The 11979-nt window shown below is 42.3% G+C and overlaps 1 pseudogene across 1 annotated transcript; it reads right to left on the reverse strand.

Annotated features, from left to right (window-relative positions):
* Positions 1 to 7444: 7444 nt before the first annotated feature.
* Positions 7445 to 11978, reverse strand: LOC309978607 (nuclear RNA export factor 2-like; annotated as a pseudogene). The gene is made up of 7 exons: positions 11912 to 11978; positions 11580 to 11695; positions 11442 to 11484; positions 10940 to 11012; positions 10207 to 10375; positions 7745 to 7805; positions 7445 to 7510 (listed from the first exon to the last, which is right to left on the reverse strand). The product of its transcript is annotated as a nuclear RNA export factor 2-like (transcript).
* Between the last annotated feature and the right edge of the window lies 1 nt (position 11979).

An 11979-nucleotide genomic window follows, 5' to 3' on the forward strand; every position in this document is an offset into this window, starting at 1 on the left:
TTGATACCGAAAGTTTGCATCATCTGTTTACAAAATGAATCGTCTGTCCATCAGTACACACATCAATAATGTCTTATATGATAGAAAATATTCTAGATGTTATATGTACTACTAACACTAGACACCAAAAGTAGAAAGATCGGGTGGAAAAGGAATTCATATTTTTTTACAGGTATAGGGATTCGTGCACTGATAATGAAGAAGCAGCAATATGATTGCTTTATGGTTGTCTACTGGGGTAGATACCATTTCTTCATGCAAGTCTAGACCATACACTAATGAATGAATCATTATAAAACTTTTATTGCATACAGTATCACAATCATCTTCATAATACAACATTGGAAACATTGTTATACTAAAAGAAACACATACCTGTGGTGATGATAGGCTGGTGTGTAGTTTCTCCAATTATGAGAGAGACAGAGACAGAGAGAGACAGAGACACAGAGAGACGTACTGTACGGGTATGTAATTTTTTGAAAGCAAAGTTATAAAACAGTAAGAAAACTAACACGTCATTAATTTTTTATTAAATATCACTCACCTATGCCTGTGTAAGGATAGGCTATCCACTACAATACCTGTCTTGTACACAATGTTCCTCATGTGTATGTTTTATACCTTTGTTGAAAAAAATGCATGTATAAACACACCCACGCAGTTCAAACCCTGTTGTTCCAGGGTCAGCTGTACTTATAGTAGAGATCCTATTACTTCAGTGCTCCAGTTCCCTCTTCCTTAATCATCTGATGTGCCAACAGTGGAACTGAATACACGTGGTGGCAGTGGCAGCACTGCAAAGCTGTGGGCCTCTTCCATACAGATGAATGGATTGGATATTTGAGTGTTCATTATATTCAAACATAAAAATTAGAAAATAAAACCTGGTGGTAGATGAAAAGCCTGTTCATGGATCATTTACTTTATAAAAATTAATCTCATGTCTTTCCACTCTTCTCAAGGAAAAATAATAAAAATAAGAACAGAAATTAATGGAACTGATAACAGATATGACAGAGACCAACAACAATATAAAAATGCCTGCTGCAAGCACTTTAGAGAGACAAGATAATAAGGAAACATCTGGCAACAAGGGTCAAGAAAATTAGAGATATGGCACGGAGAAGCCACTCTGAAATGAGAAAAGCTGCCACACTTTCAGTTTCAGCAAAGATTCAAAAGATACAACAGTGTTATGGAAAAGATATGCTGATAAATTTAAAATTTAGAGAAAACAGATCAATCCCAGAGAATAACACGATTTTCCATGCTAAAGAAACAGAAAATCTTAATATTATTAAATGTATTCTTGACAAAGAATACACGAGAAGGCAAAATTATTAGCCAATCTCAGTTAGTTACACAAATGCAAAACGTATACATAAATTAATAGCAAGCTAAATCCTGCCACGGCGAAGACAGGAAACACAGTATGACAAAGTCGTGTTTAGTCCCAAGCATGCCACATTGGTTTAACATTAGGAGATCTGTGAAGTTAACTTAGCCCATTAGTGAAATAAAGGAAGGAGGATTATCACAAAATATTCAGTAAAAAAAGGCCTACAAAAATTGAAACAACCAATCAGCAGTAAAACTGACAATAACAGGAATTCTCAGCAATTCATAAATTGAAAGATGTTTCTTTAGACTGACAACAGATATTAAAAATAGGGTAAACTACATCAAACATCATACTTAATAGCGAAATGTTGGAAGCATTCCCTTTAAAATCAGAAGAGAGACAAAGATGACTTACATGACCACTTTGTTTTAGCATCATACTACATCTCCTAGGCAGTACAGTGAGCCAGAATGTATATATGCATCTATACACATGGGAATTAATAAATGTGTACAAGGGAAAATAAAGCTGTCAAGATAACATAGTTACCTTCATGTAAATTCAAGAGACGCTAAGGAAACTAAGATTAATGATAGAGATTAATAAGTTTGTTGAGTATAAGACTAATATACACAAAATAATTGTAACAAATAGAAAGTACCATTTCCATTCGGAATATACCATTTACAGAAGCAAAAATTATAACATTCTATAAAATCAACTATGAATCGGATTCCATTGGCAACTCTTCTGACATACATGAACATTCATAAGCTTTCCTGTTCTTTAGTGACCAAAAAGCTAAAAACATGAAACCAGTGTGTGATGAAACCAGTGTGTGTGTGTGTGTGTGTGTGTGTGTGTGTGTGTGTGTGTGTGTACACATTAACCAGAACCCCTTACAGCTCGGGTTCTAAATGGGATATCGGTGGTTTCAAGCATATGCACCATCCTGAGACTTGGAGGCGTAACTGAATGACATGGGAGCCACGTATGGCTCAGTGACATGGTCAACTGTGTATGATGGGAGGGATCTCTGGTTCTTATGGAGCAGTCACAGCAGAGTGCCTGGAATGCATACATGTCAGTTAGCACACAGGCAGCAGTGGTGTTTCAGCTATAGCAGTCCCAAAGCGTGAGTGGACTTCCCCTGGCTGCATAGCATCCAAGCCGGCTTTTCTGGCCCTCACAGAGTTTTTGTCAGCTATGGAATATATTTTATTAAGAGCGTCTTATTTTTATAAAATAGCTATTAGAACGAATAGCTGGCATAGGCAAGTGGGAACTTTGATTGAAAGAGTACTTGACACCAAAATTGGTTGCAAGCCAAGGGCCCTGAAGGAAGTGGGAATCTGAGAAAAGGTATTTGGCTTAGGTGGATCTGAAGACAGTAAGGATCCAAGTGACATTAGAGGATGAAATATTGGTGTTCCATGGCACACAATGGTGAAACAGTTGCAGGAGTTGTTGCCTGTGGTCACTTGAATGAAATGTCTTTGAAGTCAATGTGTCGGTGGACCAAACAGATGCTGTTAGGGACTCACAGGATGCTCCCTTCCCCACAGCACTGAGAAACACATTAGTGCGGAGGGCATCTTCATCTTCGAAGTGTTCTGAAGTGGCTGACTTGTGTAGGCCACAGATGAGATAGGAGATCCCCTCATTTCAGTGGGGATGTTGTGGTCCTGGAGTTGCAGGCCCAGTAGGAGCACTTAACCTCCTGCCTCAAGGTGAGTGCTGTTTACCTTAATAAGTAGCAAGGCTGGAAGGGTAGTCACATTGGTTTGACCTACAGCAATCGTTGAAGGTGGCTAATTGATCAACAGATCCCTTGGATCTTGAAATATCTGAACATACTCCAAAGTTGCATTTGATCAGTGTAAAAATAAATAAAATATAGATAAGTATTTATAATAAAATATAAGAACATAAAAATAAATAAATCAAGCTCTAGATCTGGTGACTTGAGCTATCGTGATGGCGAATGGTAGTCCCTTACTCAATTCCCACACTTGACCCAGAACACGATGAATGAGTGGACTACTAAGGAAGGACCCTACAGTGAAGTCGCAAGTAACTACAGTAAATTTTCTTCCCAGGCTTAGCCAAAGGGACAGTCAGCCATTTACTGCTGTTACTGTGCATTTGCTTTAAGGACACATGCTCTTAAGCCAGAGCTCAAAAAACTTTCCCTGGAAAGGGCCAGATGACCAATATTTGAGGCTTTGCAGGTCTTTCAGTTTCCGATGGAGCTACTCAGATCTGCATTGTAGAGCAAAAGCTGCCACAGACACAGCATGGCTGTCTTCCTATAAAACTTTATATACAGACAGGGACATGTGAATTTCAAATAATTTTCACATGCCGGGAAATACGATTCTTCTTTGGATTATTTTAACCATTCGACTATGGAAAAACATTCTTAGCTTGCAGGTCATACAGAAACAGGCTTGTGGACCACAGTTTACCAATCCCCACTGTAAGCTAATGGAATCACTAGGTCCCCAAAAAGAGCACTGAGTAGAAAGTCAGCAAAGTGAGGTGGCAGGCATTCCTAAGGTCTTCTGCCAAGCATAACCCCAAAGCTGATGCCTTTTAACATAGTGGTTTTCAACCTTGGTTGCACACTGCAATCACATGACGAGTTTTAAAAATGTGATTGTTTGGGTCTGCCCCCAAATCTGTTTTAATTGTTGTGGGTGTAGGCTGGCGCTAGTGATTTTTTCAATCTTTCCAAGTGACTCTAGTGTGTAAACGAGGTTGAGAACTGCCTGAACAATTTAAATGATGAGGGTGCAAGTATTTTACAATATTTAGTTTAAAAATCTTATAATTGTGGTTATGGAAAAATAATATTCCAATAATGAATACACAGAATATTCCAATCATAATAAATACATAACTGTGGTGGAAAGTATGAAATAAGAATTCCCATGTAATAAATGGAGAGTGCTCTCCTTCAAGGAAGGAAAGAAGGAAGGGAAGGAGCGAGGGAGGGAGGGAATGGGAAAACACAGCGGTAAGCCAGGGGCCACCAGTGCTAGGGTCAGGGAGGAAGGCTAAACCACTGATGAGCCCAGAGCCAGGTATGGGTTAAAGCCAAACACCCAGGAGTCCAGGGCTGACTCGACAGTGAAGTCTTCTCTTCAGGAGACGGTCACAACACAGGGTAAGCATGGAAGGGACAGAACAAACGCAACACATGGAGTGATTGGTACTGAGGGAACAGGAAAAAGAGAAAAGGCTGGAAAAGACCTAAAGATAGTATTTCTCTAGGGAGATAACGGAGTGGTAAAGGTTGAAATTATATCCATTGTAAAAGAAAAGAACACTGACCAGGAAGATGGCTGATTGAACACGAGGTTGGAATTTCACTTCCTTCTGAAACTTGATTAAAACAAAATTAAAGGTAAACAAATCAATACAATGGTATATTACCCAGCAATAAAAAGGCAAGAACATGGGTAGATCTCAAGAAAAAAAAATTATGCTAAGTTAAAGAAGCCAGACACAAAGGAGTACAGGATATGTGATTCCATTTATACGGAATTCTAGAGCAGGAAAAGCTAATATATGGAAATGGAAAGCAGATCAAAGTTTGCATGGGGCCAGAGGAAGAAGAAGAGATTAACTGGGAACCTTTAGGGAGTGTAGTATGTGTTCTATAACTTGATTAAGCTGGTGGTTAGCCTTATCCCCTGATTTTTACATGTAAGGAACCGCGGATCGGGAAAAGTTGGGTGAGTCATGTAAAGTATTGCAGCTTATTAATCAGTGAGGAGATACTCATATCTGCTTATCAATGATAAATTGTCCTTGTTATGCTGCGTAAGGAGCCAACAGGTATAGTGCTTCACCCTAAGCACCTGGGAAGACGCTGACCCAGACACAAACATCCTTTTATACAAGCAAAGCATAGATCTGAACGAATAACTTGTGCATTCCAGTCACCCATTTATAAACATAGTTGACACTCTCACGCGTTCCTTTGCCTTGACTTCTTAATGTTTATAATTACACATAAAAACATAGGGCTTCCCTGGTGGCGCAGTGGTTGAGAGTCCGCCTGCCGATGCAGGGGACACGGGTTCATGCCCCGGTCTGGGAAGATCCCACATGCCGCGGAGCGGCTGGACCCGTGAGCCATGGCCACTGAACCTGTGTGTGTGGAGCTTGTGCTCCACAACGGGAGAGGCCACAACAGTGAGAGGCCCGTGTACTGCTAAAAATAAAACAAAACATAAAAGAAAACACATAAGCATTCATTAATATCTTCTTCTGAGGAACCATAAAAACATTAACATTCATTAATATCTTCTTCTGAGGAACCATACTGTAATATACAGTTTTATACCCTGAGTTTTTTTTTTTCACATTGTATCATGTCGTGTCAGGAATATTCTGTCTTGCTTTTTGTAACCTACCACTTAAATCCAAACTGTTTCCTTTTTTTTTTAACATCTTTATTGGAGTATAATTGCTTTACAATGGTGTGTTAGTTTCTGCTTTATAACAAAGTGAATCAGTTATACATATACATATGTTCTCATATCTCTTTCCTTCTTGGATCTCCCATGAGACTTGCAGCCATATTCACGGTGCTTTTGGCTGGTCCCAGGGGTCATAATATGGATCTTGTTTTCCCCCAAAACTGTGATTGTGCCTTCTGACCTCTATGGAGGACCCCTGAGGGAATGGCAGAGGAGATGAGTTTTGTTTCCCACTGCCCCTCCCAGGCACGAAGTGGCTTTCTCAGTTGCGTCTCTCAAAAACATCTAAAAACATATCGTACCCATAGCTGCCTGGGGCAAGTGAAATAAGATAAGTCAAGCAGCAGAGAGTCCGCAAAGCCTGTAAAGGGTGAGGGTGATGAGGAAAATTCTTGGGGGAATAAGAGTTTTGAAGGCATAGCATAGATTCCAGAGTGCAATGCATAGGCACAAGGTAGGACACAGGCTCAGAAGGTCTGACAGGAAGCCAGGCTTGCACATGTGGCTGACCTTTGGGCTCCTCAAAAGCAGGAGGTGAAGGCTAAGGCAGAGTTGGAGGCAGCCTGGCTAAGCATTGGTGGAGTGCCCCCGATCAGAAGCCAATCTGCAAAGACTAGACAATATTGTTTTCCTTTCCTTTTTGGCTCCAGGTCCTTCAGGAAATCTCTGTCAAGTCACTCTCTGACCACTGATAAAATAGAAGGACAACTTCTGTGAGCACATATCACAAGGATTTCAATCATTGCAAAAATACATATTCCAATGTGTGTATATACTACAATTTGTTTATCTACTCATCCCTTGATGGACAGATGGGTTGTTTCAACCTTTTGAATATAATGAATAATGCTGCTGTGAGCATTCACGTACAATCATTTGTTTTGGCGCCTCTTTCAATTCTTTTGGGTGTACACCTAGGAGTGGAGTAGCTGGGTCATATGGTACTTCTGTGTTAAATTTTGTGAGGAACCAACAAACTGTTCTCCACAGCAGCGAAACCAGTTGTATCCCCACCAACAATGTACAGAAGTTCCAATTTCTCCATATCCTCACCAAAGTTCATCTTGTTATGTTCCTTAAAAAAAAAAGCTATAGGCAATGTAGTAGGTGTGAAGTGGCATCCTATTGTGGCTTTATTTTGCGTTTACCTAACAACTAATAGATTTTCCTCTGATCATTGCTTTTGCTCTGTCACACAGGTTTTGGTATGCTGTGTTTCCATTTTCAATGGTCTACATGTATTTTTAAATTTCCCAACTTGACACATGACATATGTAAACCCATCTAGCTGGGACATAAAGGAGTTTTGATGCATGCACTTTAAATCCCATTGTTATCCCATTTCTGTGCAGAATCTTCATGTTTTATAAATGGAAAAAAAGTGTATAAAAAAACCACTTGTTTGGGTTAGAAGGTGCCTCCTCCTCAGGGATGAAGGCAGGGACGTTGAGGCCTGGACCTACTGGCTTGTGATTGGGGCAGGGAAGAGCAATGGAGGACACACAACATACAGCTTGCAACAGCACTCTTTATTATGAAACCAAACAGCAATCGTGAGTGGGGAAAAGACACAGAACAGCTGACCCTTCAGGTGGCAATGTTACCTGGCCTACAACGTAACTTCGGCTTCTTGGTCAGCCAGGCCTCCAACCCCAGGCATGGGCGTGGCCTGAGGCTGGAGAGAAAAGATGATGTGGATGAAGACAAAGATGAAATCCAAGCACTCCTTTTAGGGGATTTCTTTGAAGGCCTCCTCTGGGATCTTGCCCTCGGTCTGGAGAGAAGGAGTCGGAATGTCAGAAGAGCCTGCTCCCCGAGTTCCATTCCCAGGCCACAGGCCTCCACCTTCTTGGCCTCCCTGAAGGCCCAGAAACGTTCATCTTTAACCCACTTGTTTCCCAGACCTCACCTTGAGCATACTGCAGATCTGACCAGCTCTGGTGTAGTTCCATTCATTGTCCTGAAGGCACCTGCAGTGGGAGAACAACAGGTGATCTCCATTAGTACCACAGTACAGTCACGCTGACCATGCAATGCCACCTCTAAATCTATGCCACTTTCTTGCTGGGACAAATGTACCAGTATGAACACTATGTGTAATGACGAAGAAAGACCCAGTGAAAAGCAAACCATCTATCACTAGCATTCATGCCCACTAGAATTCAAAACAGAAAAGTAGAGCTGTTCAAAAGAACAAGGGAATTCAATATATACTGATCAAGAAAGATGTTCAAGAAAATAACAAATGGAAAATTCTAAAGTACAAGTCTCCAACCATCTTTTATTGAGATATAATGCACACACCATTTTAAAGTATACAAATCAGTGCTTTTTAGTACATTCACACGATTGTGCAACCACCACAACTATCTAATTTCAAAGTAATTTTACCACCCCAAAAAGAAGCTCCTTAACTATTAGTGATCACTCCCTATTCCTCCCCTTCCCCCAGATCCTGGCAACCACTAATCTGCTTTTGGTCCCTGTGGATTTTCCGATTCTGGACATTTCATACAATATTTGACATTGTGTGACTGGCTTCTTTCACTTAGCATCATGTTTTCAAGGTTCATCCATGTCATGACGTGTATCAGAACAGTATTCTTTTTTATGACTGAATAATATTCTACTACATGGATGTACCAAGATTTATTCATCCATTCATCAGCTACAGGACATTTGGGTTGTTTCCACTTTTCGGCTATTATCAATAATGCTGCTATGAACGTTCCTGAACAAGTTTTGGAGTGAACATATGTTTTCATTTCTCCTGGTGGGATACTTAGGAGTGGGATTACTGGGTCATATGGTAACTCCATGTTTAACATTTCGGGGAAGTGCCAAACTGTTTTCCCAAACCACTGCTCCCTTTTATATTCCCATCAGTAACACATGAGAATTCCAATGTCTCCACATCCTCACCAACACTTGTTATCATTTGTTTCACTGATTAAAGCCATCTTAGTGGGTGTGACCTGGTAACTCACTGTGGTTTCAATTTGCATTTCCTTGATGACTAACGATGTTGAGAAGTTTCTCATTTCCTTCTTGGCCATTTATATGTCTCCTTTGGAGAAATGTCCATTCAGAGCCTGTCCCCATTTTAAAAAAATTGGGGTGTTTGCCTTTGTATTGTTGAGTTGCAAGGGTTCTTCACATATTCTTGCCAGATATGTGATATGCAAATATTTTCTCCCATTCTGTTGGTGGGCTTTTCACCTTTTTGATACTGTGCTTTGATGCTCAAAAGGTTTTAATTTTGATGAAGTCAACAATTTATCTACTTTTTTTTTGGTTGCTTGTGCTTTTGGTGTCATATGTAAGAAATGATTGCCTAATTTGTGAAGACTTACACCTACGTTTCCTTCCCAGATTTTTATAGTCTTAGCTCTTACTTTTAGACTTTGATCCATTTTCAGGCTATGTTTGTACATGGAGTGTGAGTCAGGGGTCAAAATTCTTTGGTTTGCATGCGGATACCCACTTGTCCCAGCACCATTTGTTGAAAACACTATTATTTTCCCATCAGATATTTTCAGCACTCTGTCAGGTTGATAATCAGTTGACCATAAATGTGAGGGTTTATCTGTGGACTCTCAGTTCTATTCCACTGATTCATACACTGTCCACAGGCCAGTACCACATAGTCTTTATTACTGTGGCTTTGTAGCAAGTTTTGAAATTGGGACGTGTGAGTCTTCTAACTTTGTTCTTCTCTTTCGAGATTGTTTTGGTGCACTTTCATAGGAAGTTTAGGATAACCTTGTCAATTGCTGCAAAGAAGGATTCTGATAGGGACTGCATTGAACCTAGTTTGCTCTGGGTAGTACTGCCAATGTAATAATATTGCCTTCCAACCCATGAAAATGGAGTGTCTTTCCATTTATTTAGGTCTTCTTTATTTTTTTCAACAGCATTTTACAGACTCGGGAGTATGAGATTTGCACTTCTTTTGTTACATTTGTATCAAAGCGTTGTACTATTTTGATGCCATGGTAACTGGGCTTGCTTTCTTAATTTCATTTTTGGGTTGTTCATTGCAAGTACACGGAAATACAAATAAGTTTTGTATATTGGTCTTGTATCCTGCAACTTTGGTGAACTTGGTTATCAGCTCTAGTAGGGTGTTTTGTTGGTTGGTTGGTTGGTTGGTGTGTGTGTGGATTGTCCTGGATTTTCCATACACAAGATAATGTCACTGAGCATTATACCATCTCGAAAAACCTTTACACATATAATAGTATGACACCTTTTTCATGGGCTCACTTTTATTTTTTGGAAGCAAAATATTCAAAAAGCTATTTTTCCAAATTGCTTTCGAGTTTCCATGATTCACTCCCCCGCATATTCCCATGCACACCCAGCACTCACTTCTGAGACCACTCGAGTTTCATCCCAGACAGGGTGGAGAAAGCCTGCACCATTTCCTGCTGTTCCTGGGACAGGGAGGAGGGTGTAGGCATTGGGATGGAGAACGCACTCTTGAGTCTCACTGGGGCTGGCATCCCTCACAAACAGTTTGTCATTCACAATGCATAGACTGGAGGAAAAATGAGCCCTCAGACATGGACACATGGACCACCCCACACCCCAAACAACGATCCTGCTCCCACTGCCACTCAGCAACTAGTTTCCTTCCATACCCCTGCTGTGTCTGTATCCCAGGTTCCGTTACTGGTACCTCTGCCCCTCCCCACAAAGCCCACCTTTGGAGAGACTGTCTACCACCTTCACTTGATTTATAGGTTTATCCCCAACCCACGGGCAATTTCACATTTACCCTTTACCACAGCCCAAGGAGTAGACGGTCTGATTGCCATTCTCGGAAGAAGACACTGAGTCACAGAGACGTCATGTGCCTTGACTAAGGTCACACAACGAGTGAGGGTTGGGTCAAGGAGAGAACCCATAGGCCGATTCCAGAGCCCATGAAGACTCACACTTCCAGATGCCATGTTCTTCTTAACCACTAGGCTACACTGCTCCTGGGATCTCCCTGCTGGCTTTCCACAATTCTGAGTAAACCTAAGATCTGCACCACCACATTCCCACGCCCCTGAGCCCAGGCTGGGATGGGCATTCCCGCCCACAACAGGGCTCTCACCTGGCATAGCTGGCAGGGGTAGCGATGAAGATTCGGGTGAAGGCACGCACACAGCCCTGAGAACTTCCTTCCACTTCAACAGCAAACAAACAACAGTACCCCTTAGAGCCACATGTGCTGTACATGCTCACGTGGTGGTCCCCAGTCAGGGTGTGACTGGACATTCATGCTGAGAGGGTAGTTGTTCACAGGGGCCAAGGTGTCGGGTATGGGGAGGGCAACTATAAGAGCAGTCTGCGCCCAGTGACAGGGCCCATGACAAACACTACACAAGTTCACGGGATGCATTTTTCACAGCCGCCCAAAAGGTGGATACTACTACCCCATTTTGCAAATGAGGAAACTGAGAGGTTCAGTAATGGCCCAAGTTCTCAGAGTAAGGATCTGGGATGAGAGCCACCAAATTCCACAGCCTGTGTCCCCTCGCCTGTCTGCCCTGCACACCCTGGGCAGGGGGAGACAGCAGTGAAGCATCTGGGGAGGGGGGTCTACACACACTCACCTTCCTTGAACACCCTGTTGACAGAAAAGCAGAGCATCGATTCCTGAAAGGGAAGAGCCCAGGCACCCAGTCACCACCTCCACCTCCCACCCACCTGCGGCTTCCTGGGCCCGCCCGAGGGAGGAAGCAGGCGCTCACCGTCTGGAACCACGTGTCCACCACGAAGGAGCTGAAGGCATGCTGAGTCTTGGGCAACACACAGAGGGTGTGCACAATGACACGTTTTGTGTGCTTCAGCAGCTGGACCCGCAGGTCTGTGAGGGGAGGGGAAGTGAGCGAAGGTCAGGGGCTGCCACGCCCTGGGCCCTATGATTGACCCCTTCACCGCCCTTTCCCACCCAGTCTTCCCATCACACACGCATGGAGGTCCTTGAGCTTCTTCATATTCCTGCTGTCCTTGAAGTACTTGCACAAGGTGCTTCTAGGAGACAAAGAGGAAGAGTGGGTGGTGGGCGTATGTAGGAGCTTACCTGTGTCTGCTGGGGAGCCACACGGCCCGGGAGCAGAGTCTGGGCTGTGATGCTCACATGGCTGCGTC

This window comes from Leucopleurus acutus (assembly GCF_964270905.1).
Source record: "Leucopleurus acutus genome assembly, chromosome: X".
NCBI classification, from domain to species: Eukaryota; Metazoa; Chordata; class Mammalia; order Artiodactyla; family Delphinidae; genus Leucopleurus; species Leucopleurus acutus.